The sequence below is a fragment of the Heptranchias perlo genome, chromosome 34 (genome assembly GCF_035084215.1).
Source record: "Heptranchias perlo isolate sHepPer1 chromosome 34, sHepPer1.hap1, whole genome shotgun sequence".
NCBI classification, from domain to species: Eukaryota; Metazoa; Chordata; class Chondrichthyes; order Hexanchiformes; family Hexanchidae; genus Heptranchias; species Heptranchias perlo.
In genome coordinates, this window is record NC_090358.1 from 24,427,643 (window position 1) to 24,453,686 (window position 26,044).

Sequence of the window (26,044 nt, forward strand, 5' to 3'; positions counted from 1 at the left end):
CTGCAAAGCAAAGTAACTTGAAATAATAGGAGCCATTAGGCATGACTGTGGAGCACAGAGTCTTTTTATAAAATTCAAATTCTTGTAGGTTTAAACTGATAAAACCCCTCCCTTCTCCTGAATGGAAAATTTTGAAATCCATGTTTATTTTTATAACACTGAGAACAAGATTTTTTAAAAAACTCAGCTGCATACTCTCCTGGGTATTTTGTTAATTTTGTGATTACAATGCCTTTACTCACCTCAACAGCAATACAGAAGAAGTGGACATACTCTGTCTGTCAAATAAGACTAAATTGAGTTGGAGACACCATTCTGGTACATTTTTTGCATCCCGTTTTAACATTTTTAACAAAATTAAATGGAAAGTACTGCTAAAACCTGGATTTGGAGCAACTGAGCTTAAATGGTTAAAATAAGCACAAAGTTGTAAAGAAAAACAAGAAACCACCATATCCATATAATTCAAATTCTTGTTTCCAGCGTGAGTCCTTATTGTTGCATCTCGAGATGTAACATTCCAAGGCAGCACATCTCCAAAGCATCTGCAGGGCAAAAAAATGTGATGAGTTCAAATAATCACTACTTGTTAAGTTAACCATGCTCATTTGATCAAAATCCGGTTGACCAGAAATTTGAAGCAATCAAAAATCAACTCCATTCACTAGGCAGGTAGGAGAGCTTCCAATCAACAGTAAGCAGGCAGCACAAAACCACTGAATCAAAATACTCAAACCCAGCAATCTGCAACCAGTACCTATCACCAAATGACACAAATTGCTCAAATAGTTCCTTCACATTGTTTTCAGCCTCCATTTCTTTTCAATCTGGTCCTTGCAGACAGCCAACAGTAATGATTTATAACATAACAAACTTAATTCTGGCAAACAAATCACTAAACTTACCCATGCCTGCAAGAAATTTCTCCTCACACAGGCCTGTCCTGTCGGGGGCCAGGAGCTCAAGTTCCGGTTCAGTCACAAAGTTGGAAATTTAATTTGGTCTTTGGGTACTGGTGACATCCAACCCTTCGGATAAATTGTGTGTGTGTGTGTGTGTGTGTGTGTGTGTGACGCATCGTGAGAGTTGCAGTTTTCACCCTGCTCCAGCGAATCTACAATACGCAGGGTATACCATAACCACTTGGAATTTCTCTCGTGCTTTTAACTTCATTTCACAGATTTTAAAAAATGGACGCCGAACCATAGAATAAGATATTAGGACAGGTGGCCAACGGTTTGGTCAAGGAGGTGGTTTTGAAGAAGGGCCTTAAAGGAAGAGGGGAGTGTGGAGCCTCAACGACTGAAGGCACAGCCACCAATGGTGGGGAGGGGGCGATCTGCAAGAGACCAGAGCCAGAGGAATGGAAAATTTGGGGGAAGGGGGTTTTAAGGCTGGAGCAGGTTACAGAGATAGGGAGGGTGAGGTCATAAGGGAATTTAAACACATGCATGAGAATTTTAAATTTGAAGCATTTGGGGTACTTGGAGCCAATGTTGGTTAGCGACTACAAGGGCGATGGGTGAGCGGGACTTCATGTGGGATAAGGTACAGGCAGTAGAGTTTTGTATGAGTTGAAGTTTATGGAGATGGAAGGTGGAAGTAGCCGATCTTTGTGATAGAGAGGATGTGGGTTTGGAAGCTCAGCTCGGGGTCAAATTGGATGCCGAGGTTGCGATCAATCTGGGTCAGCCTGACGGTGGCCAGGGAAGGAGATGGAATCGGTGGCAAGGTTATGGTGGTGAAGCTGATGGCTTTGGTCTTCCCAATGTTTAGCTGATTGAAATTGCAGCTCATTCAGGACTGGATGTGGCACAAGCAGTTTGACAGCACAGAGGCAGTGGAGGGGTCGAAAGAGGTGGTGGAGAGGTAGACATCCTATGTAATATGAAAGCCAGATAAGAATTTATAGATAGCATTGGTGAGGTAAGTGCTGGAAAAAATGTCAAAAATAAAAAGATTGCATTTTTTCCCCAGTATTTTATTGTTTGAGCTGGTAATGGTGTTTCAGATGTGTTTTTTTAATGTGTCGCTGGAGAGGACTGATGTTTGAACTGAGGCCAAAGTGGGTATTTGTGATTTGATTCAGAGCTCAGGCATTGTGGCTGGAGTCGGTCAGTCAGCCAGGACTGGGCTAAGGCAAATGGCCACCAATTCAGCGTGCTGTTCCTTGGAGAAATTAACAGTGGGACAAAACTCCCTGGTGCAGCGTTACACTAACAATAACTTCAGCAAGAGCTATAATTCCACGGTGAGAATTGGAGGAGAAAAAATATATTTAGTAATCATGGGCTCTATTTTAGCACCCGCTATCGGGTGCGTTCCTGGCGGGGGGGGCTCCGAAAATCGGGGAAACCCGGAGTGGGTCGGGTGCTCGGATCCAACCCGCCCACTTCCGGGTTCTCCACAGACGCGCCGACGTGCGCGCGCAGCCCCCGCATGTGGGACTCCCGCAGGCAATTAAAGCCAGCGGGGTGCCACTTGAGAGTATTTACCTTGCTATTTTAGGTCATTAACAGACCTGATTAAGGGAATATGTCAGGAGGGGTGGGATTTTAGAAACAACTGGGACTGTTTCTCATACTGGGGGAAACACTCCCAGATGAAATGGACGTGTTGCAGCTATCAGCCTGTGGCAGCTGCAAAGGTCCATTTGACATGGGTGGGGGGAAGACCCTCACTCATTGCAGGAGGCCACTCTGTCACTTGGGACAAAGTTTGGCCTCCACCACCCTCCTCCTGACAGTGGAGCAAATTACAGAAAGATGCAGTAACTATAAGAGTAGTGATAATGGGGGACTTCAATTATCCCAATATAGACTGGGACAGTAACAGTTTAAAGGGCAAAGAGGGGGAGGAATTCCTGAAATGTGTTTAAGGGAACTTTCTGGAACAGTGTGTTTCCAGCCCAATCAGGAAGGAAACCGTGCTGGATCTAGTTCTGGGGAATGAGGTGGGGCTGGGGGAGCACATGGGAAACAGTGATCATAATATCATTACGCTTAGAATAGTTATGAAAAAGGACAAGGAACAATCAAATTTGAAAATACTTAACTGGAGGAGGGCAAATTTCAGTGAGTTACAAAGGGATCTTGCCCAGGTGAATTGGAATCAAAAATTGGTAGGCAAAACAGTAATTGAACAATGGGAGATCTTCAAGGAGGAGTTGGTTCGGGTACAGAGTAGGCACATCCCTACGAGGCGGAAAAGATGGGCATCCAAAGCTGGAGCTCCCTGGATGACTAAAGATATAGAAATTAAAAGGAAACAGAAAAAGGAGGCGTATGACGAATGTAAGGTTCATAATACAGGAGCAAACCAGGCTGAATACAGAAAGTACAGAGGAGATCTGAAAAACGGAATAAGAGGGGCAAACATAAAAGGGAACTCAAAAGTCTTTTATGAACAAAAAATAGTAAAAGGGTAGTCAAAGGAAGCGTGGGACTGATGAGGGACAAAAGAGGAGAACTCCTTGTGGAGGCAGAAGGCATGGCTGAGGCACTAAATGAATACTTTGCATCCGTCTTCACTAGAGAAGAGGATGCTGCCATTGTAGCAGTAAAGGAGGAGGTAGTGTCAATATTGGATAGGATAAAAATAAAGAGGAGGTACTTAAAAGATTGGCAGTACTCAGAGTGGAAAAGTCACCCGGTCCAGATGGGATGCAGCTTAGGTTACTCAGGGAAGTAAGGGTGGAAATTGCTGAGGTTCTGGCCACAATTTTCCAATCCTCCTTAGATATGGGGGTGGTGTCGGAGGACTGGAAGATAACCCCGGCAATTACAGGCCAGTCAGCCTAATGTCGGTGGTGGGGAAACTTTTAGAGTCAATAATCCGGGACAAAATTAATTGGCACTTGGAAAAGTGTGGGCTAATAAATGAAAGTCAGCATGGATTTGTTAAGGGAAAATCGTATTTGATTAACTTCATAGAATCATAGAATGGTTACAGCACGGAAGGAGGCCATTCAGCCCGTCGAGTCCATGCCGGTTCTCTGCAAGAGCAATCCAGCTAGTCCCACTCCCACGCCCTATCCCCGTAGCCCTGCAAATTTTTTCCTTTCAAGTACTTATCCAATTCTCTCTTGAAAGCCACAATTGAATCTGCCTCCACCACCCCCTCGGGCAGTGCATTCCAGATCATAACCACTCGCTATGTAAAAAAAAATTTCCTCATGTCGCCTTTGGTTCTTTTGCCAGTCACCTTAAATCTATGTCCTCTGGTTCTTGATCCTTCTGCCAACGGGAGCAGTTTCTCTCTCTTTCCTCTGTATAGACCCTTCATGATTTTGAATACCTCTACCAAATCTCCTCTCAACCTTCTCTGCTCTGAGGCGAACAACCCCAGCTTCTCCAGTCTACCCACGTAACTGAAGTCCCTAATCCCTGGAGTTATTCTAGTAAATTGTCTGAATTCTTTGATAAAGTAGCGGAGAGAGTTGATGAGGGTCGTGCGGTTGATGTTGTGTTTGTGGACTTTCAAAAGGCATTTGATAAAGTACCACATAATAGACTTATTAGCAAAATAAAAGCCCATGGGATTCAAGGGACAGTGGCAGCGTGGATACAAAATTGGCAAGCAGAGAGTTGTGGTGAACGGTTGTTTTTCAGACTGGAGGGAAGTATATAGTGGTGTTCCCCTAGGGTCAGTATTAGGACCACTGCTCTTTTTGATATATATTAATGACCTGGACTTGGGTATACAGGGTATAATTTCAAAGTTTGCAGATGACATGAAACTTGGAAATGTAGTAAAGAATGCGGAGGTTAGCAATAGACTTCAGGAGGACATACATAAACTGGTGAAATGGGCCAACACATGGCAGATGAAATTTAATGCAGAGAAGTGTGAAGTTATGCATTTTGGTAGGAAGAATGTGGAGAGGCAATATAAACTAAATGGTACAATTTTAAACGGGGTGTAGGAACAGAGAGACCTGGGGGTGCACATACACAAATCTGTGAAGGTAGCAGACAAGTTGAGAAGGTTGCTTAAAAAATCATATGGGAACCAACTAAGGAACAGGCTATTTTAGATCTAGTATTGTGTAATGAGACAGGGTTAATTAGAATTTTATAGTTAAGGATCCTCTGGGGCAGAGTGATCATAAATAGCATTTCATATAGAGTTTGAGAGTGATGTAGTTAAGTGTGAAACTAGGGCCTTAAATTTAAACAAAGCCAATTATATAGGTATGAGGGGGAAGTTCGGTAAGGTAGATTGGGAAATTAGATTCAAAGATATGATGGTAGATAAGCAATGGTGAGCATTTAAAGAAATAATTCATAATTCTCAACGAATACACATTCCGTTGAGGAATAAAAAGTGATCAACTGTGGCTAACGAGAGAAGTGAGGAACTTAAAGTAATTAAGATTAGTAAATAAAAAGTACTGGAGAAATTAATGGGACTAAAAGCCAACAAATCCCTTGGACCTGATGGCCTACATCCTAGGGTTTTAAAAGAGGTGGCTGCAGAGATAGTAGATGCTTTGGTTTTGATCTTCCAGAACTCCCTAGATTTTAGAAAGGCCCCCATGGATTAGAAGGTAGCAAATGTAACCCAGCTATTCAGGAAAGGAGAGAGCGAGAAAACAGTGAACTATAGGCCAGTTAGTCTGACATCAGTCGTAGGGAAAATGCTAGAATCAATTATTAAGGACATAGTAACAGGCCACTTAGAAAATCATAATATGATTAGGCAGAGTCAACACGGTTTTATAAAAGGGAAATCGTGTTTGACAAATCTATGAGAGTTTTTTTGAGGGTGTAACTAGCAGGGTAGATAAAGGGGAACCAGTGGATGTAGTATATTTGGATTTTCAAACGGCATTCGATAAGGTGACACACAAGAGGTTGTTACATAAGATTAGCGCTCATGGGATTGGGGGTAATATAATAGCATGGATTGAGGATTGGTTAACAGACAGAAAGCAGAGAGTGGGAATAAACGGATCATTTTCAGGTTGGCAGGTTGTAACTTGTGGGGTGCCGCAAGGATCAGTGCTTGGGCCTCAGCTGTTTGCAATATATATCAATGACTTAGATGAGGGGACCGAGTGTAATGTTTCCAAGTTTGCTGATGATACAAAGTTAGGTGGGAAAATAAGCTGTGAGGAGGATGCAAAAGGATATAGACAGCTTAAGTGAGTGGGCGAGAAGGTGGCAGATGGAGTATAATGTGGGGAAATGTGAAATTATCCACTTTGGCAGGAAGAATAGAAAAGCAGAGTATTTTTTAAAAAGCTGATAGACTAAGAAATGTTGGTATTCAGAGGGATTTGGGTGTCCTTGTACACGAATCACAGAAAGATAATATGTAGGTACAGCAAGCAATTATGAAGGCAAATGGTATGTTAGCCTTTATTGCAAGGGGGTTGGAGTATAAGAGTAAGGAGGCCTTGCTGCAATTACATAGGGCTCTAGTGTGACCACACTTGGAGTACTGTGTGCAGCTTTGGTCTCCTTACCTAAGGAAGGATATACTTGCCTTAGAGGGGGTGCAACGAAGGTTCACTAGATTGATTCCTGGGATGAGAGGGTTGCCCTAAGAGGAGAGATTGAGTAAAATGGGCCCAAATTCTCTGGCGTTTAGAAGAATGAGAGGTGATCTCATTGAAACGTATACAATTCTTAGAGGGTAGATGCTGAGAGGCTGTTTCCCCCGGCTGGAGAGTCTAGAACTAGGGGTCATAATCTCAAGGCAAGAGATCGGCCATTTAGGACCGAGACGTGGAAAAATTTCTTCTCTCAGAGGTTTGTAAATCTTTGGAATTCTCTACCCCAGAGGGCTGTGGATGCTCAGTCGTTTAGTATATTCAAGATTGAAATCGATAGATTTTTGGACACTAAAGGATTCAAGGCATATGGGGGATAGGCCAGGAAAATGGAGTTGAAGTAGAAGATCAGCCATGATCATATTGAATGGTGGAGCAGGCTCGAGGGGCCATATGGCCTACTCCTATTTCCTATGTTCTTATGGGCTTTATTAATAGAGGCATAGAGTACAAAAGCAAGGAAGTTATGCTAAACCTTTATAAATCATTGGTTAGGACCTGGAGTATTGTGTTCTATTCTGGACACCACACTTTAGGAAGGATATCAAGGCCTTAGAGAGGGTGCAGAAGAGATTTACTGGAATGATGCAGGAATTAGGGACTTCAGTTATGTGGAGAAGCTGGAGTTGTTCTCCTTGGAGAAGAGAAGGTTGAGGGGAGATTTGATAGTGGTGTTCAAAATCATGAACGGCTTTGACAGAGAAAATAAAGATAAATTGTTTTTAGTGGCACAAGGGTCAGTGACCAGAGGACACAGATTTAAGGTGATCAGCAAAAGAACCAGAGGCGACATGAGGAAACATTTTTTGACGCAGCGAGTTGTATTGTTCTGGAATGTACTGCCTGAATGGGTCGTGGAAGCAGATTCAATAGTAGCTTTCAAACGGGAATTGGTTAAATACTTGAAGGGAAAACATTTACAGGGCTATGGGGAAAGAGCAGGGGAATGGAACTAATTGGATAGTTCTTTCAAAGAGTCGGCACAGGAACGATGGCCCGAATGGCCGCCTCCTGTGCCGTACCTACTACGATAAGAACAAAATTACTTGCATCTTGAGCAAGGTTTATAAAGTGGTTGCTAACTACCATTAATATTATATCTGAGGCTTTGTATTTTTCAGCATCAGTAAGGTGTGTAATATCGTTACCACATCAGTAACGCAGTAGATGGCTTTACTAAATTTCCTGTACACAGTGATGAGCAAATGGGTGTTGCGTTTACAATATTTAATTTTGTCAGAAATTTTATTGCTTGAGGGGCTGACTATGCATTGCTGACTGTTCAGACTGAGAAAGCATCAAGTTAGATACAATTCAACTGGAAATTGAGTGAATCTTTTTAATTGGAACATTGCGTTGCATTATGCTGCAACTTTGGCTCATGAACCTGACCTGAACTGGCTGCGTGTTTTTTTGCCTAAAGATTGAGAGCTTCAGACAGATTGTTTACTACATCTGCACTGAGATGAACCTTTATAATCAAGTGATTTTGCTGATGTTCAGACAGCAGGTGCATTTCACAGTTTATTCCTATTAATTTGAAGTCCTTTTTTTGCAAACAAAATCAAATTATCCAGTTATTTGATTAAGCAAGTTAATTAAAACAGCACTTGCCTTCATTTGTGCTTGAAAACATTTTGAATTAATGGATAATTCAAATTAAGTGACATGATTAAAAGGAGTTGACTGTATTATATTCTGACATTTTATGCAATCCAGCAAGGTTAGAATGTGGACAAGGGGAGGGGAAATGAATGGGGGTTGTAGAGGGTGTAGCATTGATCTTCAGTCTCTGGATCTGAATCCAGTTTGGACTGTTTAAATGAAAGTCTCTTCTGTCTTTTGACTCTGGTTGTATGTGAACCCATTTTGGTAGTCGCAAACCAGTACCTGGAGGTTAGTCAGTACAAAATTGCTCTTGATATAAGTTTATGGAGACTCACGTAAGCACAGGGTAACAGGATAAGATAGTCACTAATAAATTCAATAAGGAGTTCAGGAGAAAATTCTTTACTCAGAGAATGTTTAGAATGTGGAACTTGCTATCACATGGAGTAGTTGAGGCGATTAGCATAGATGCATTTAAGGGGCAGCTAGATAAGTGTAAGGTGGGAGGAGGCTCGTGTGGAGCATAAGCAGTGGCATACAACTGTTTGGCAGAATTGCCTGTTTCTGTGCTGTAAATTCTGTGTAATTTTGCTAGAGCTTTGAAAAAGTGCAGTTAGTCTGTTCCTTAGTTAACAGATTGTATGCCCATACCATTCTGTTATTACAAGCCCCTTAGAGCATTCATTTGACAGCCAAGCTCTTTTGGATGGACACCTTATTAGCAAAGGTTTTACTCCTTCAGTAACGGATTGGCTCAATTGGTAGCATTCTTGCCTCTGAGTAAGAAGGTTGTGGGTACAAGCCCCATTACAGACTTGAGCACATAATGTTGGATAACAGTTCATTGCTGTAGAAGGGCAGTGCTGTATTGTCTGAGGTGGTGACTTTCAGATGAGACATTGAACCAAGAGCCCGTTTTCCAGCTGAAGTGGACATAAAATTTCTCGTGGCGCTATTTGAAGAGGAGCAGGGAGTTTACCCCAATGTCCTGGCCAACATTCCTACCCCAATCAATACTACAAAAACACATTATTTAGTCATTCATTTGCTGTTTGTAGGTTGGTTGCTCCATTTGTCTACACAACACTGTGTTTCAAAAGTAATCCATTGGTTGTAAAGTGCTTTGGAATGTCCTGAGGACTGGATAAGATGCATCTAAATCTTCCTTCGAATCCAGAAAAATGTCCACTTTCAAAGTTGCCATGCTTAATGGAAAAGGTTCATTATTTGCATCACGCCTTCTTTAAACCATGTGGATTGATTTAACGGCTGTCCTCCTTGTTTTGCGATACTTGTTTTAGGGTCTGTTCCTTGTTTGTTATGGCGACTGTCATAGGAAACCTTATAAAGCTCCCCTTGGCAGGAAAAACCCCATGGGAGAGCATCAAAAGTGCCATGGGAAAAGTAATATCATTCTGTTGGTATGCATGGACTGTTGACTTTCTACGTAGACAAAATTGAAAATGTTTCCCAGATGATACAAATGTCATAGAATCATACAAATTACAGCATCGAAAGAGGCCATTTGGCAAATCCAGCCTGGGCTGGTGCCAGTTCCTTAAGAATCATAGAATCATTAAATGGAGCTATCTGCTCTATTCTCATTTCCTTGTCCTTCCCTATTTCATTTTGCATTCTTCCTCATTGTTTGCCATGCCCCTAATTTGGTATCTTCAGCAAACTTCGTCATCGTTCCTCATGTGCCTATGTCTAAATCCCATAGAAATGGAAAACAAAAGAGGTCTGAAAATTCACTTGTACATTATTGCATTCGCTTTATCTATGTATTATGATTTCCTCAAAAATTTCAATTAATCAAGCACAATCTGCACTGTACAAAATCCATGCTGACTGTCCTAATTTCATCCTATACTATGGACTCTAGAAGTTTACCCACAACTGAGGTAAAACTAATTAGCCTTTAATATCCTCCCTCTTCTTGGTGTCATATTGGGACATGGTCCCACAGATGCAACAACTCTCCAGTTTGTCACCCAAATGGCCATTCTTTATTTGCAAGCCTAGAGAATGAGTATCAGACTATTTGATTGGGTGGAAGGACATGGATATCACAGTCAAGCTTGATTCTGTCTTCATCTGGTGTCCACAGATGTGCACCTTCCACCAGCAGTTGCAAGATAGAAATTAGAAGCGGGAGGCTAATTGATTCTCCTCCCCGCCCCCACTCCCTCCCCTCTTTGGACAGATGATTTATCGTGTTCACTGTATATAAATTGAGCGCGAATTGTTGAATGAAATTCTCCATGCTTAACCATTTACCAGCAGTTTCTGTTTAATGAATAATGCAGTGATGATAAATGTGGTTTTCATTTCCTGGTCTTCAGGATACAATGTACAATGATAGTTTTTTCAGATCTGTGGGTAAGGAAACATCTAGTTGGTGAGGTTGGGAAATTATAACCAGTTGTTAATGGAAATGCCATTGAGTGAGCCAACAACAAGCACATGTTTAACCAAGAACATACAAATGGGCATATGCCAGGTGATTTGGTTCAAATATTCCGAATAGCCATTAAATGAATTAATCACTTGATTAAATTGAATCCACTAAAAATATCTGTGACTGTTGGGCATTGTGTCAGATGTGAACCTATTTTAAATATTTAACTTTGAATAACTTTACCAAATGCAATTAGATTTGTACTGTATATATAGTCTGTCATTCTGAGGAAATTTATAGTACAAATAAACTTTTTTCATTAACAATTTACTTTTTATTATCTGAATAGATGAATATTGTTGGCTCCTGTAACTTTTTTACATTCTTACCCATGTTAAATTTCCTTCATTATGTTAAGATGTATGATAAATGTAGAATTTCAGATGAATCTAATTTAATAATGCTCTTTCTGTTAATTCTCTTTGTGTTTGCTCCTTAATTCCCATACTTGCATAATATCTGTTGTTCTGTCTAGAATCAGAAGCTAAGCTGTTTTGATGTGTCTGCCTGTCACTGATGCATCCATTATTAATTGAGTAACTGCAGTGGGCTTTTGCTGAGGCCGAGTCAGAGAATTCTTTTCAAACCTTGCAAATTTAGATTGATGCGCGGGTTACAATATAAAATGCCATTTAACATTGTATTAAAATATTTACGTCTTAGGATAATTCAACTTAACAAGGATGAGCTAGTAGCCTGGAAGAAATAATTTTATCACTCAGCTGTTGGCCAGCAGTCAGTTTATGTGCAGATAAGTTGGCACTATTTAAATTTGGCTGTCTCCTTTAAATAATGTCTATCAATGAACAATAGAATTGTTTAAGAGTCATAGTCTTGAATACTTTGGTTACTGGGAAAGTTAGCTGCAAGCAGTGTTTTGATATAGTCCAGACAATAAAGCTAAAAGAACAGAACATTTAGGTGGAAATACTGATGAAAATATGTTTTTTCCTGGATTTATTTCACTTAAGTAGTCTTACAATAAATACCAGATTATTTTCATGGCAAAGTTATGATTCCTCCTCTGAGAAGGTGGAGATCAAAGGACACTGTATCAATGGCAGAAGGTGTTCAGAGGGATTCAAACTGCAAGATTATTGCTTTTTGTATTTTAAATATTTGAGGATTTTGTTTCTTCATAGTGTAATCAATACCTATAATCTATTGTTTGATGCATCCCATATAACATCCCATATAGATGTGTTTTTTGATTAAGGGAGAAAATAGAATATGAGAGTAAACTAGCAAGAAATATAAAAACAGATTGTAAGAGCTTCTACAAGTATGTAAAAAGGAAGACAGTAGCAAAAGTAAATGTTGGTCCCTTAGAAGCTGAGACAGGAGAAATTATAATGGGGGAAAAAGGAAATGGCAGAGATGTTAAACAAATATGTTGTATTTGCCTTCACAGTAGAAGACACAAAAGGCATACCAAAAATAGTGGGGAACCAAGGGGCAAATGAGAGTGAGGAACTTAAAACAATTAATATCAGTAGAGAAAAAGTACTAGACAAACTAATGGGACTAAAAGCCGACAAATCCCCTGGAACTGATGGCCTACATCCTGGGGTTCTAAAAAAGGTGGCTGCAGAAATAGTGGATGCATTGGTTGTGATCTTCCAAAATTCCCTAGAATTTAGAACAGTCCCAGCGGATTGGAAGGTAGCAAATGTAACCCCGATATTCAAGAAAGGAGGGAGGGAGAAAATAGGGAACTACAGGCTAGTTAGCTTGACATCAGTCGTCAGGAAAATGCTGGAATCCATTATTAAGGAAGTAGTAACAGGGCAGTTAGAAAATTGTAATATGATTAGGTAGAGTCAACATGGTTTTATGAAAGGGAAATCGTGTTTGACAAGTTTATTAGAATTTTTTGAGGAAGTAACCAGCAGGGTAGATAAAGGGGAACCAGTGGATGTGGTACATTTGGATTTTCAAAAGGCATTCGATAAGGTGCTTAAATAAGATAAGAGCTCATGGGGTTGGGGGTAATATATTAGCATGGATAGAGGATTGCTTAACAGACATAAAACAGAGAGTAGGGATAAACGTGTTATTTTCAGGTTGGCAGGCTGTAAATAGTGGGGTGCCGCAAGGATTGATGCTTGGGCCTCAGCCATTTACAATCTATATTAATGACATAGATGAAGGGACCGAGTGTAATGTATCCAAGTTTGCTGACGATACAAAGTTAGGTGGGAAAGTAAGCTGTGAGGAGGACACAAAGAGTCTGCAAAGGGATATAGGCAAGTTAAGTGAGTGGACAAGAAGGGGAATATAGTGTGGGGAAATGTGAAGTTATTCACTTTGGTAGGAAGAATAGAAAAGCAGAATATTTTTTTAAATGGTGAGGAACTATTAAATGTTGGTGTTCAGAGAGATCTGGGTGTCCTTGTACAAGAAACACAGAAAGTTGGCATGCAGGTACAGCAAGCAATTAGGAAGGCAAATGGCATGTTGGCCTTTATCACAAGGGGGTTGGTGTACAAGAGTAAGGAAGTCTTGCTGCAATTATACAGGGCTTTGCTGAGATCACATCTGGAGTACTGCATACAGTTTTGGTCTTATCTAAGGAAGGATATACTTGCCTTGGTGGTGGTGCAACGAAGGTTCATTAGATTGATTCCTGGGATGAGAGAGTTGTCCTATGAGGAGAGATTAAGTAGAATGGGCCTCTACTGTCTGGAGTTTAGAAGAATGAGAGGTGATCTCATTGAAACATATAAGATTCTGAGGGGGCTTAACAGGGTAGATGCTGAGAGGTTGATTCTCCTGGCTGGCACGTCTGGAACTAGGGGGCATAGTCTCAGGATAAGGGGTCGGCCATTTAAGACTGAAATGAGGAGGAATTTCTTCACTCAGGGTTGTGAATCTTTGGAATTCTCTACCCCATAGGGCTGTGGATGCTGAGTCATTGAGTATATTCAAGGCTGAGATAGATAGATTTTTGGACTCTAGGGGAATCAAGGGATATGGGGATTGGGCAGAAAAGTGGAGTTGAGGCTAGAGGTCAGCCATGATCTGATTGAATGGCAGAGCAGGCTCGAGGGGCTGTATGGCATATTCCTGCTCCTATTTCTTATGTTTTTAGGTTCATCTCTTATCTGTGGATAGTTACATACTTAATGTAACATTTTATTAGACTTCAACCAGCCTTTACAAGTAACTTCCTCAAATGAAAATACATCCACATCCTGAGAACCAGATTATAAATATATATATTTTGGGGTATTCATAATCTTAAAGGTGTACTGTGCCTTTCTGCAAACATCATTCAATAGTAGACTAAAACTTATGCTTCTATTCTTTCCCCACATGAGAAAAAAAAAAGCAAAACTATATATATCAAATTTTGGGAGATATTTAAAAGCTGTAATGTCATTTCAGTTCAGGATTATATTCATAAATGACTCTAGTTTCACTTCATTGTAATGTTATTCAGACTTCTTTTATAGCTTTGTAACTTATACCCATGTATCTTTTATTTTTTTTAATTCATTCTCGAACTTTGGCCATTGCTGGCGAGGCGGGCAGTTATTGCTCATCCCTCGTTGCCGTGAGAAGGTGGTGGTGGTGGGCTGCCTTCTTGAACCGCTGCAGTCCATGTTTGCAGCGGTTTGATACAACTGAGTGGCTTGCAAGACTCTTTCAGAGAGCAGTTAAGAGTCAACCACATTGACGTGGGACAGGAATCACTTACAGGCCAGACCTGGTAAGGATGGCAGGTTTCCTTCCCTAGAGGACATTAATGAACCAGTTGGGTTTTTACAACAATCCAACAGCTTCCTGGTCACTTTTACTGATGCCAGCTGTTGATGTCCAGATTTTTTAAATTAAATTAAAATTCTCAAATTGCCATCGTGGGATTTAAACTCGCATTCTCTGGATTACTGTTCCAGGAACAGAACTACTACGCTACGATACCCACTATAATATTTATACCTATTATTTTTTATTTAATTCAGAATTGTTTTCTTAAAAACTAAACCAAGTCTTTGAAAGCTGTTGTCGGTCACATCATAAATTAAACAAAGGTCGAGATGTGGTGATTATGGTGTCGCCATAGTGCTTTTAATGGAAACTGAAGTTCCTGAGAGAAGAGGAAATTTCCAACTGTAGGTAGTTGTGACTGTGATGAGTCATGGCCAACCGTGATCCCCTGTGTTGCTTGTTTGATTGCCTTAAGGAATCAGAGAGGAATTTCCCAGAGTTTTTCCTGAATTGGCCACAGGTTTTTTTTTTGCCTCTCCCTGGTGTCAGCATGGTTAGGAATGGGTGAACAGTATCCCACATTGCACCGTTGCCTGGTTGGGACAGACTTGATGGACCTGATAATCTTTTCTTGCTCTTCTCTTTGTATCTTCATTTTGAAAATTCAAAGCAGCCAGTCTTTGAAAGCCATTGTAGGGCAGATCATAGATCAGTCATAAGGCCTCAAAAATTAAGAGCAGCTAAAGAATTATGTTAAACCAGCTTATGTGGACTCCCTGATTGCTCAGTGTGTAAATATGTTGCCTGGTGTGGTACTGACCTATCAGATCAGGATGGTGCCAGATTTGATTGTTGACCTTTGTTGAATTTGCTGATCGTTTGTGCCTCTGAGCCTTGAAGAGGCACAGTGAGGGTCTCTATGTTTGGAATCTGATAATCCCTTATGGAGCATTCCAATGTATGAACACTGGATGAAGACAGGATAAAACTTGACTGTGATGCCTTCTGTGATTGACCAACCGATTAGCATTGATTGTCCATGCTCACACAAGAGGTAATGGAGGACTCCCATCATCCATGGAACTGCACCCACCAATAGTTTAATCTTTGAGGGATGGAGAAAGAAAATTGGAAGAGAAAAGGAACGATGATTTCAATGATTTCCCTGATTGCAACGTGTGATGGCCCTTTAATTCAAAGTTGTCATATCGCCGGCGAACCAGTAGGAGCAAGTTCCGGATTTCCATATTTCACTGCGCATGTGCGAACGCCGGAACTTGCTCCTCCATTTCACTACTAACGGAGAGCGCTGTTGAGCTCACTGCTATTTCGCGAGCGATTTCTGCCCCGACATGTATCCCGTAAAATGTTGTTTCGAAATATATCTGGTTAATATCCAACTGTGCCTACCAGAAGAATATAAAAAGCCATTATCAATCTGTCAGTATGCAGATCCCCATCAACTCTATATTCCTTTTGTCATTTTTTTCCTGACAGTGATGATGTTTTGCTATTGCATATCATCCAGTAGCTCCTTTTCTGTCTTTGCCATATTGCAATAGTAAAATCCCTGAATACATATATGAAAGACTCCCTTCATTATTAATTACTACATTCAGGAGCAATGACTTCTGTTTCGAAATACAACTTAACTTTTGACTTTTTAAGGTTCCTGCATGCAGCCTTCTCAGGTGCAAGCAAGCTGCATACCGAAATTTCACAGAATTAAAAATTATATCTTAAAATTTAAGTAACTTATTTTCAATTAATAGTGTAAAGAAAAACATTTATGTCTGTCACCTATATTAATATTTAAATCATAGTTTTCTGATTTTCTTCTACTTAAATCATTGATTGAATCATAGAAATTGCAGTACAGAAGAAAGCAATTCAGCCAACCATGCCCGTGTTAGCTCTTTAACTAACCCATCCAGTCTAATCTCATTTCCCTGTATCTTTTAGCATCATAGGCTATTAAAGATGGGTTGTGTTTGAGCTTGTTTAAAGAAACAAGCTAAGTTGTAATGCCAGTCTTTTTATACCTATATTTACAATGCAACATACTATATTCATACAGTACTTCTGAATTATGTCTTTTGTCATTTTCATTTGCTCATTTACCAGCTGTACAATTTGCTTCAGTTTTGTGGAGAGGTCTCCTGGTTTGGTCACTAGGGGGTGCTGTAGTGTTGAGCATAGACATTTCTCTTTGCTCCTTTTAGTCTAACACCCGATGACCCAATCAAAAACTATAATTTCAAACCCAAGAGAGAAATCTGTGTATACGTATATCAGCAACGACAGAATCAGATGTTAGTCTCCTAGTTCATGAAAATGCTGCACTATTTTCAGTGAAAACAGGTTACCTGGGAGACCTGCTGATAGAGTGCATTCATCTTACTGTGTGAACGAGAAGCCCAAGTTTGACTTGCAGCCTCTATTGACATGGTAATGTTTGTGATAACGATGGTTCTTTCTTTATGTGAATGTTTTGTCACCGTGCCATATTTTAAAAAAGTAATTCTTACCAGTTTTTTCTTTGCATTCTTTTTACATTTTTTTTTCTTACGGTAACTCACAGACACCATAAGCCAGCAGCAGCTGCTCTACTGATTAGCCAGTAGGATGTGAACTGGCTCTGAATTCAGCAAACCATGGATTTAAGTCTTGGTCAGTCCCCTTCAAGACAGCCTGCATACAAACGGCCAAACAAAACGCACAGCTAACAGATTACGGGACACCATATGCTCGAGTCCATCTGTTAGGGAAAGCAGGAACATAAATTTTTCATTGATCAAATATGGTTCAGCTCAGAAAGTTAATATCCTTCCCTGGTATAACTGACTAGCTTATTATAATCAATCTCGAATTAAAGCTTTGTTACTCTGTAGTTACAGAATAATTTCTGATAGCTATTTAAACAGTGTGATAATTATTTGACGATGTGGATAAGTTGTAAATGTCTTGTATTTTCCCAAGAAAATATTCCTGGAGGTAACCAATTAGAATGTACAGCAAGTGAATCACTCCTGATTCAAAGCAGAACAGAAAGAAGCAAGACCATGCATTTATATAGCACCTTTCACATCCTCAGGACATCCCAAAGTGCTTTATAGCCAATGAAGTACTTTTGATGTGTAGTCTCTGTTGTAATGTAGGGAAATAAATCAGCCAATTTGTGCACAGCAAGATCCCACAAATAGCAATGAGGTAAATGACCAGAAAATCTGTTTTAGTGGCGTCGGTTAAGGGATAAATGTTGGCCAAGACACGTTGAGAACTCCTCTGCTCTTTGAAGAATGCCATGGGATCTTTTACATTTAGTTGAGAGGGCAGCCAGTATTGAGGGAGTGCTGCGTTGTCAGAGGTGAGTTCAGCATCTCACCACTGACCCCGCAACACTCCTTCAATATTGCACTGAGACAAGGCTGACACTTAAAGCAATTGGAATCAAACTGAATGTGAAATGTCACTTTTTTTTTATTCGTTCATGGGATGTGGGTGTCGCTGGCGAGGCCAGCATTTATTGCCCATCCCTAATTGCCCTTGAGAAGGTGGTGGTGAGCCGCCTTCTTGAACCGCTGCAGTCCGTGTGGTGAAGGTTCTCCCACAGTGCTGTTAGGAAGGGAGTTCGAGGATTTTGACCCAGCGACGATGAAGGAATGACGATATATTTCCAAGTCAGGATGGTGTGTGACTTGGAGGGGAACGTGCAGGTGATGTTGTTCCCATGTACCTGCTGCTCTTGTCCTTCTAGTTGGTAGAGGTCGTAGGTTTGGGAGGTGCTGTCGAAGAAGCCTTGGCGAGTTGCTGCAGTGCATCCTGTGGATGGTACACACTGCAGCCACTGTGCGCCGGTGGTGAAGGGAGTGAATGTTTAGGGTGGTGGCTGGGGTGCCAATCAAGCGGGCTGCTTTGTCCTGGATGGTGTTGAGCTTCTTGAGTGTTGTTGGAACTGCACTCATCCAGGCAAGTGGAGAGTATTCCATCACACTCCTGACTTGTGCCTTGTAGATGGTGGAAAGGCTTTGGGGAGTCAGGAGGTGCATCACTTGCCGCAGAACACCCAGCCTCTGACCTGCTCTTGTAGCCACAGTATTTATATGGCTGGTCCAGTTAAGTTTCTGGTCAATGGTGACCCCCAGGATGTTGATGGTGGGGGATTCGGCGATGGTAATGCCGTTGAATTTGACCCCTGAAATTCCAGATCTTCCAGAAATATAGCGCCAGAATTTGCTGTAGCAGGGCATCTACCACGCCTGTACCCTTCAGCTCAAAAAAATTTTGCCCACAAAGTCGCTGAAAGCGTGAGCTGCTAATGGTTCAGCGAGGGAAACGGCATCTGGGCCGAGTGAACAGGGCAACCAACAGGGCATCTCCTTAACCAATGAGATTAAAGGATTGAGAAATAAACACAGGAAGGACTGAGCAGAAGGGTGAATTAAATATCAAATCAGGTACAGAAAGAGAAACAAAGAGAGGGAAAGAAAGAAAGATTGGATTAAGAGAGAGAAAAAAGAGACAGGAAAAGTAAGAAAAAATACATCAAATATAAAAACTCCCTGAAAAATTCAAAACCTGAGAATGAGACTCCACACTTGTAATGGTTAATTTTCTGTGCCAGAGAGGTTGATTCGTGGTCATTAACAGTTATCACATTGTTAAAAGGGTACTTACACTTGTAATGACTAGACTTCACTTTCTGAGGCGAGATTAATGGGCAAGTTCCTGCGCAACTTTTGGATATTCACATTCACATCTGCTCTTCGCCTGCAGTTACTGTACCATTTACCCATAAATAATGGTGAGCGCCATTAGCCTTGCTGTTATTTTGACAGCAAGTTCTGGCCCCAATGTATGTAAGGACATAGGACATTGTTTTTACAATTATAGAATGCTAATAACCCTTACTCTGTAGAAAATAATGAGTGAAGATCAAGGTGGAAGCTCACCGTTTTGCTCCCGTTCTATCATACAATCTTAATCTATTTGTATTAACCAGTGCAAATTGACAATCAGGATTTACCTTTAATAGTACTTGTTATGCTTTTTTTGAGCACTTTAATTGCCAATTAAATGATATAAATCACAATTAATCAATTTATCCAGCTGTAGAGTGCGCAAATCTTAGTGAAAATGAAGTGAAGAGTTCATAAAGACATTTTTATAGATCGTGACATAAAGATCCTTATTCTGAAATGCACTGTCTTCGGAGGTGGCTAGAAACCTGCTTGACTACGATAACTTAGTAATATATCAACAAATGGGTGAATTCAGGATCAACTGTGGGAGGACCTTCACCACACGGACTGCAGCGGTTCAAGAAGGCGGCTCACCACCACCTTCTCAAGGGCAATTAGGGATGGGCAATAAACGCTGGCCTCGCCAGCGACGCCCACATCCCATGAACGAATAAACAAAACTATTTCCTGCAATTAGGAGGAAGTATTAAAGGAGTTTATGATTTGAATACTGCATAAAGGTGCGACATATGAGGGGCATATGAGGGTGATAGCCTTTAACACTGATATTTTTAAAGCTAGATGTGAATGGAAGAAAAAGTAAATGCTCACACAGTCGCATTAATGATTTAATGCAAGTGGCACTTGAGGCTGCCTTATGGATTGGAAATTGGGTTTGGACACGTCCCAGTTCCTACTCAGTGCAGGGAGGGGGAGGTATTCTTGTTGATAGTGGGAGAGGAATTAGGAATGGCACAGGATGGGTTGTATTTTAACGAGGGGCCAAGGGGTCATGAGTTGCTTTTCGGTTGTAGGGGTGGTGACCAAAAGTTCTTCTCGGAGGTTGGGGGTGGGGTGGGGCAAAGTGGTGGTGGTGGTTGAAAGATACCTAAATAGATTCTTGGGGGACCAGAAAGTGACGGCAGGTGTGGGACTTCTACTCATCAAATAGGGCTGAGGCACGCTTGTGGGGGGGGGGGGGGTGCAAAATTTTATTTTTATTCGTTCATGGGATATGGGCGACGCTGGCAAGGCCAGCATTTATTGCCCATCCCTAATTGCCCTTGAGAAGGTGGTGGTGAGATGCCTTCTTGAACCCCTGCAGTCAGTGTGGTGAAGGTTCTCCCACAGTGCTGTTAAGTAGGGAGTTCCAGGATTTTGACCCAGCGACGATGAAGGAACGGCTATATATTTTTAAGTCGGGATGTTGTGTGACTTGGAGGGGAACGTGCAGGTGGTGGTGTTCCCATGTGCCTGCTGTCCTTGTCCTTCTAGGTGGTAGAGGTCGGGGGTTTGGGAGGCGCTGTTGAAGAAGCCTTGGCGAGTTGCTGCAGTGCATCCTGTGGATGGTACACACTGCAGCCACGTTGCGCTGGTGGTGAAGAGAGTGAATGTTTAAGGTGGTGGATGGGGTGCCAATCAAGCGGGCTGCTTTGTCCTGGATGGTGTCGAGCTTCTTGAGCGTTGTTGTAGCTGCACTCATCCAGGCAAGTGGAGAGTATTCCATCACACTCCTGACTTGTGCCTTGTAGATGGTGGAAAGGCTTTGGGGAGTCAGGAGGTGAGTCACTCGTTGCAGAATACGCAGCCTCTGACCTGCTCTTGTAGCTACAGTATTTATATGGCTGGTCCAGTTAAGTTTCTGGTCAATGGTGACCCCCAGGATGTTGATGGTGGGGGATTCGGCAATGGTAATGCCATTGAATATCAAGGGGAGGTGGTATATTTCAGGAATTTATTCGACAGAGAAAGCCTTGTTGCCATAAAAACTGATTTTTCTTACAATCAAGCAGTGTAACTTGTACAATTATCCACTCCATTCAAACAAGGGAATCACATTCCGTGAATCCTTCCAGATTCCTCATTTGGTAAAACAGAGCGTGCAGAAACCCGACCGACGATGCCACATTCCTCTTGTTGGCGATGGTCATTGCCTGGCACTTGTCTGACGCGAATGTTACTTTCCACTTATCAGCCCAAGCCTGGATGTTGTCCAGGTTTTGCTGCATGCTGGCACGGACTGCTTTGTTTCTGAGGCATTGCGAATGGAACTGAATACTGTGCAATCATCAGCGAACATCCCCATTTCTGACTTTATGATGGAGGGAAGGTCATTGATGAAGTAGCTGAAGATGGTTGGGCCTAGGACACTGCCTTGAGGAACTCCTGCAGCAGTGTCCTGCGGCTGAGATGATTGGCCTCCAACAACCACTACCATCTTCCTTTGTGCTAGGTATGACTCCAGCCACTGGAGAATTTTCCCCCTGATTCCCATTGACTTCAATTTTACTAGGGCTCCTTGGTGCCACACTCTGTCAAATGCTGCCTTGATGTCAAGGGCAGTCACTCCTACCTCACCTCTAGAATTCAGCTCTTTTGTCCATGTTTGGACCAAGGCTGTAATGAGGTCTGGAGCCGAGTGGTCCTGGCGGAACCCAAACTGAGCATCGGTGAGCAGCTTATTGGTGAGTAAGTGCCGCTTGATAGCACTGTCAATGACAACTTCCATCACTTTGCTGATGATTGAGAGTAGACTGATGGGCGGTAATTGGCCAGATTGGATTTGTCCTGCTTTTTGTGGACAGGACATACCTGGGCAATTTTCCACATTGTCAGCTAGATGCCAGTGTTGTAGCTGTACTGGAACAGTTTGGCTAGAGGCGTGGCTAGTTCTGGAGCACAAGTCTTCAGCACTACAGCCGGGATGTTGTCGGGGCCCATAGCCTTTGTTGTATCCAATGCACTCGGCCGTTTCTTGATATCACGTGGAGTGAATCGAATTGGCTGAAGACTGGCTTCTGTGATGGTGGGGATATCGGGAGGAGGCTGAGATGGATCATCCACTTGCCACTTCTGGCTGAAGATGGTTGCAAACACTTCAGCCTTGTCTTTTGCACTCGTGTGCTGGACTCTGCCATCATTGAGGATGGGGATGTTCACAGAGCCTCCTCCTCCTGTTAGTTGTTTAATTGACCACCACCATTCATGATTGGATGTGGCAGAACTGCAGAGCTTTGATCTGATCCGTTGGTCATGGAATCGCTTAGCTGCGTCTATAACATGTTGCTTCTGCTGTTTAGCTTGCATGTAGTCCTGTGTTGTAGCTTCATCAGGTTGGCACCTCATTTTTAGGTACGCTTGGTGCTGCTTCTGGCATGCTCTTCTACACTCTTCATTGAACCAGGGTTGATCCCCTGGCTTGTTGGTAATGGTAGAGTGAGGAATATGCCGGGCCATGAGGTTACAGATTGTGCTGAAATACAATTCTGCTGCTGCTGATGGTCCACAGTGCCTCATGGATGCCCAGTTTTGAGCTGCTAGATCTGTTCTGAATCTATCCCATTTAGCACGGTGGTAGTGCCACACAACACGTTGGACGGTGTCCTTAGTGTGGAGACGGGACTTCGTGCCCACAAGGACTGTGCGGTGGTCACTCCTACCAATGCTGTCATGGACAGATGCATCTGCGACAGGTAGATTGGTGAGGACGAGGTCAAGTAGGTTTTTCTTTTGTGTTGGTTCACTCGCCACCTGCCGCAGGCCCAGTCTAGCAGCTATGTCCTTCAGGACTCGGCCAGCTCAGTCAGTAGTGGTGATGGACATTGAAGTCGCCCACCCAGAGTACATTCTGTGCCCTTGCTACCCTCAGTGCTTCCTCCAAGTAGTGCTCCATATGGAGGAGGACTGATTCATCAGCTATGGGAGGGCGATAGGTGGTAATCAGCAGGAGGTTTCCTTGCCCATGTTTGACCTGATGGCATGAGATTTCATGGGGTCCAGAAACAACATTGAGGACTCCCAGGGCCACTCACTCCTGACTGTATATCACTGTACTGCCACCTCTGGTGGGTCTGGCCTGCCCGTGGGAGAGGACATACCCAGGGATGGAAGAATCTGGGACGTTGGCTGAAAGGTATCATTCTGTGAGTATGGCTGTGTCAGGCTGTTGCTTGACTGGTCTGTGGGACAGCTCTCCCAATTTTGGCATAAGTCCCCAGATGTTAGTGTGGAGGACTTTGGAAGGTCGACTGGGCTTGGTTTGCCTTTGTCGTGTCCGGTGCCTAGTGCTCCAATGCCAGACGGTCCATCCAGTTTTATTCATATTATGTCTTTTTGTAGTGAGATTTTCTAACTGAGTGTCTTGCTGGGTGATGAAGAATCAACCAGATTGCTTTGGGTCTGGAGTCACATATAGGACAGACTGAGTAAGGACGGCAGGTTTCCTTCCCTAAAGGACAAATGTTACAATCTGCTTTGATTGCAATCCAAAATATGGCAGAAGCCTAGCAGGGATTACAAAATAGTTACTCTATATTTGTGTTGAACAGAAGTTTGTGTTGCAGGCATTTAATTGCGTTTGTGGTTATGAGGGGCTACTTGCTCTTTTCAACATCGATTTTCCCAAGCTTGGCAATGGGGGTTGTGTAGCAAGTATTCATTTTGAGTGCTTACTTGTATTTGGGCCAACTGAACTGTGTTTATATACCATGTACTACTTCTGAATGCCAAGAAGGCGCTAGGAGAGTAAAGTGGGCCTGTCATGTAATGTTACTTCAACCCTGCTGTACTTAACTGTGCATAGAATATAACCTGAATCGTGGCACTTATATGTGCCCTACTTATAGAATGTTGTGGCCATTCACTATTTTCAATATATTATTGGGCAGAAATTGCTCAGAGCGGCGAAACAAACCCTGCTTGCAGCTCCATAGATTTATACCAACCCACTAACTTACTGCAGTCTTTTCTTTGGGCACTTCCTCGAATAGGAAGCGGGGAAGAGCCCAGCATCAGTTCAAGTGAAGCTAGGAACCTGGGGGAAGTGAGAGGATCGATCTCTCCCCTCGATCAATCAGATTGCAGCATTTTTGACACGATGCGTAACTCTCTCTGCAGGCTCCCAATGTTAAAACCGGGAAGTGAAAGGTACAACATTTTAAATCAATGTAAAAACAGTTATAGACAGTGGAAAAAAAAGAGAGGGTAAGAAATAATTGAATTAAATAGAACGGACAGAAGGGAAAAGTTTAAAAAAACAACTTGTAATTTTTTAATTTAATAAAAAAAGACATTTTTTAATGACCGAAAACTATTAAAATAAGGAGTAATGAGATTCCACATTTTTAAAAGTTAATTTTTAGTTGTTTGGCAGTCATCAAGACTTACTGCGCTGTTGAAACTTAGTTTAGACCTGGTATTTTTGAGTGTACCTCTTTTGTGGCGGCAATAGTTACTTTCCGGCTGGACAGATGAGCAAGTTTGCACTTTTTCAATGATTTTCCTGATTGTGACGTGCGATATACCTTTAATTCGAAGCTGTCATATCGCTGGTGAACCAGTAGGAGCAAGTTCCAGATTTCAGCGTTTGACTGCGCATATGCGAACGCCAAAACTTGCTCCTAGATTTCACTACTAGCAACGGTGAGCGCTGTTGAGCTCTCTATTATTTGCAAGCAATTTTTGCCCTTAAAAATTTATTTATTCCCTAACCTGCATGTTTTTAATTATTATCCTTTATCTGTTCTAAAGCTGAGGATACACTGCAAGTTGTACCGTTGGAGATGCGTATCTGGCATTTAGCAGTACGGGACGATGGTGGGGTTGAGTTGCGTGGCGAGGGGGTAGTTCTGAGCTTCCTTAGCACTGAGGGATTGCAATGAGCTTGATAGCACCACGTTAGGCAGAACTGGGCTTGGGGTTCTGCAGCCACTGGTTTGTAAGGTTTTAAAAGTTCTCTATAGACATTGGAGGTAATTCTGACTTCGGACGATGGTGTAAAACGGTTGATATCGGATCAGCCGCCCGTTATACGTCTTTCCTGACTTTCATTTTCATTAACATCTACTCAACAAATCATGTGCGATGGTAATATAACCATTCCTTTTGTTGAATTCATGGTTCTTATTTTGGGAAAACAAAAAAGACCTCAAATTAAGATGAAGAAAGTTGCTGTCTGTCTATCTCTTTCTGTCTCTCGGTTTAATGCGCTCTCAGAAGTAAAAATTAAATGGCTTTAATTTAAAAGTTTAGTTGAAAGCCTATTCAAATTCATTCTTCAGTTTGTATTCAGATCATTTTTACATAAACACATAAACTGAAGTATTGTTCTCCACAGAGACACAATTTGACTTTTCCACTGAGAAAAATGTTTATAATTTAAGCGTAAACAAAAGTTGCAACAGGTGTGTAATCAGTACAGTCCCTCATGTTTGAAAGGGGGCTTTGTTTCTCAGGCACACATACACAGCCTCTTTGTTTAAAAAATCCTCTCATTTTAAGTTTTGCATGAATTTGCATGAACTGCAGTTTATCTTCTAGCTTTTCTTCAAATAATTTTGAACAACAAGCAAACAGATCTTGTTAGAGACATTGAGTTGGGCTAAATAAATACTGCTGATATATTGGGGAATCATGCACATTGTCGATGTTCAGATTGCAAGATCTGTTTTCAGCTAACAGAGTCACAGGTCTGAGAAAAAGCATGGAGTCTATGCCCATGTTTTTGGAGCCGATCACATTCCTGAGAAAATGTTTTCCGGTTCCATTGAACAGCCATGTTGCTTCTCTGCCATCCCCAAAACAAATGATTTATGAAGGTTTATGAAAGAAAGAAAGAACTTGTTTCCACTTGCGGGGGAGACCAGAATTAGGGGCCATAGATATAAGATAGTGACTAAAAATCCAATAGGGAATTCAGGAGAAACTTCTTTACCCAGCGAGTGGTTAGAATGTGGAATTTGCTACCAC

General features: G+C 41.9%; 1 protein-coding gene across 1 annotated transcript in view; it reads left to right on the plus strand.

Moving 5' to 3' along the window:
* Nucleotides 1-26,044, plus strand: part of efl1 (elongation factor like GTPase 1) — a 228,278-nt gene that overhangs the window by 117,662 nt on the left and 84,572 nt on the right. The gene's annotated exons all lie outside the window — the stretch shown is intronic.